We start from the raw sequence: 2,339 nt of genomic DNA on the forward strand, positions 1-2,339 counted from the left end.
TTTTTTTTTTTTTTTTTTTTTTTTTTTTAATGCATTTGCCTGTTGCAGGGTCTCGCTGCACAGCTTGGCCTCACAGTGATCCTCCTGCTTTCGTCCTCCCCAGCGCTGGGATTACAGGCATGTGCCACTATGCCTGGACTCTGGCCAGCTCAGCACGCCCTGGGGGCAGCACTGGGGCGGCCCTGGGGCGGCATGTGGTGTGGGGATCAAGCCACAGTCCCTGCGCTTGCCTCGGCAGGTGCTTTAGTCCACTGAGCTATCTCACTGGTCCCTTCACTACCTTTTGATATTTTAAATGCTTTCTGTTCATTTTATTGCTAGTTAAATTTGCTGTGATGTGTTGAACATTCTTTCCTCTTCCTCCCTTCTTTCCTTCCTGCCACCTTCCCTGCCTTTCTCTCTCTCCCTCCCTTCTTTTTTTCTTTCTCGCCTCCTCCCTTTTCCTTCCTCCTTCCTTTCTTCTCTCTCCCCTTTTCCCGCTGTCTCAGGATTGAACCCAAGGCCTTCTGCATACCAAGGAAATTTCTTTTTCTTAATTCTGAAATATGACAGATTTCTGAATTTGTCTCGCAGGCTGCCAGCCACTGTCAGTTTGGAGACAGCCTTTTACCTGTTGTTCTCTACACTCTAGTTCCTCTTTTCCACATCTCCATCTCCTTGTGCACGTTCGTACATGCATCATCACCCCTCAAACTGCCTCCCTGCTGCACATTTTAGGGGGTTCAATATAAATAATGTATTTTATTGCATTCATCCTGCTCTAGAGCTGCCCTTGCATGTTTCCTCTATTCCCTTCTTTTCTAGTAAGAGCCTCCTTTCCACGTTTAAAAAAAATTATTATTTATTGGATACAGGGTCTCATTATGCGGTTCAGACATGCAGTGACCCTCCTGTCTCAGCCTCCCCAGCACTGGGATTACAGGCGTGTGCCACCATGCCGGGTTTCAGTGCTGGCACAGCATTCCCAGGATTCCAGGGCCAGCAAGGCATGCAGTACTGGGGATCGAACTCAGGTCTTAGTGCTTGCCAGGCAGACGCTTAAACTGCTGAGCTATCTCCCTACCCCCCTTCTACTTTTTTGTGATCTGCTTTAGATTGCACAAATGAGAGACAAATATGACATTTTCCTTTTTGAGCCTGGCTTATTTCACTCAACATGACAATCTCTAGATCCACTCATCCATGTGCAGATGACCATTTTGTTCTTTTCTAAAAGGGGCCTGCGCAGCATTTCACTGCGTGTGCAGCTACGCTAGCACATTTGCTTTATCCAGTCCTGTGTGGATGGGACCTAGGCTGGTTCCCTACCTTGACCACCGTATATTCCTGTGGTGTGCTGCCTTTGGTTCCTCTACACAGAGACCAGGCAGTGGGCCAGCTGGATGAAACGCTGCTTCTAGCTTTGGTGCTCTGAGGGCCTTTGGCCCTGAAGTCCATAGCAGTCGTACTACTTCACACGCCCACCAGCAGTGTAAAAAGGCTCTCCTCACCCTGCTCCCACAGCCTTGCAAACAGTATTTTTTATTTTTTGGTACTGGGGATCAAACTCAGAACCCTGCTCTTGCCAGGAAGGTACTTAACCCGCTGAGTATTTCTTTGTGCTCCTGATGGTAGCCTTTCTGAGTAGGGTGACATGAAAATCTCAGTTTAGTTTTGATTTGCATTTTCCAAAATGACTAAAAATGTTGAACATTTTCAAATGTACTTATTGACCATTTGTACTGCTTTTGAGAAGTGTCTATTCTATATTTTTATCCATTTACTGATTGGGCTATTTGATTTTTTGGTGTTTCTTGTATTTTTTATATACTCTAAATGTCAGTGCTCAGTTGGGAGAGTGGCTGACAAAGCATTTCTCCCCTAAGCAGGCTCTCTTCATTCTCTTGGCTGTTCTCCTTGCTGCACAGAATCTTTTTATTTGACACAATCCTATTTGTCAATTCTTATTATTCCTGTGTTATTGGAGTTCTATTTAAGAAGTCTTTTTAATCTAACTAAAGAAGTCAAAGATCTTTTAAAGGAAAATTACAGTACCCTTAAAAAAGAGATTGTAGAGGATTTCAGAAAATGGAATGATATCCCATGCTCCTGGATAGAAGGAACCAACATTGTGAAGATGGCCATACTCCCAAAATTGCTGTACAGATTTAATGCAATCCCTATCAGACTACCACCACCATACCTCACAGAGGTTGAAAAATCATTCCTAAAATTCATCTGGAACCAGAAAAGACCTAGAATAGCAAAGGCAATCCTGGGCAATAAAGACAAGGCAGGAGGCATTACAATTCCTGACTTGAAATTATACTACAAGGCTACTGTGATCAAATCATCATGGT

At 44.2% G+C, this 2,339-nt stretch overlaps 1 protein-coding gene across 1 annotated transcript in view; it reads right to left on the minus strand.

Annotated features, from left to right (window-relative positions):
* The window catches only part of Cep126 (centrosomal protein 126), a 119,528-nt gene that overhangs the window by 32,473 nt on the left and 84,716 nt on the right, over window positions 1-2,339 (minus strand).

Source organism: Octodon degus, unplaced genomic scaffold, assembly GCF_000260255.1.
Source record: "Octodon degus isolate 3935 unplaced genomic scaffold, OctDeg1.0 scaffold00012, whole genome shotgun sequence".
Classification (NCBI taxonomy): Eukaryota; Metazoa; Chordata; class Mammalia; order Rodentia; family Octodontidae; genus Octodon; species Octodon degus.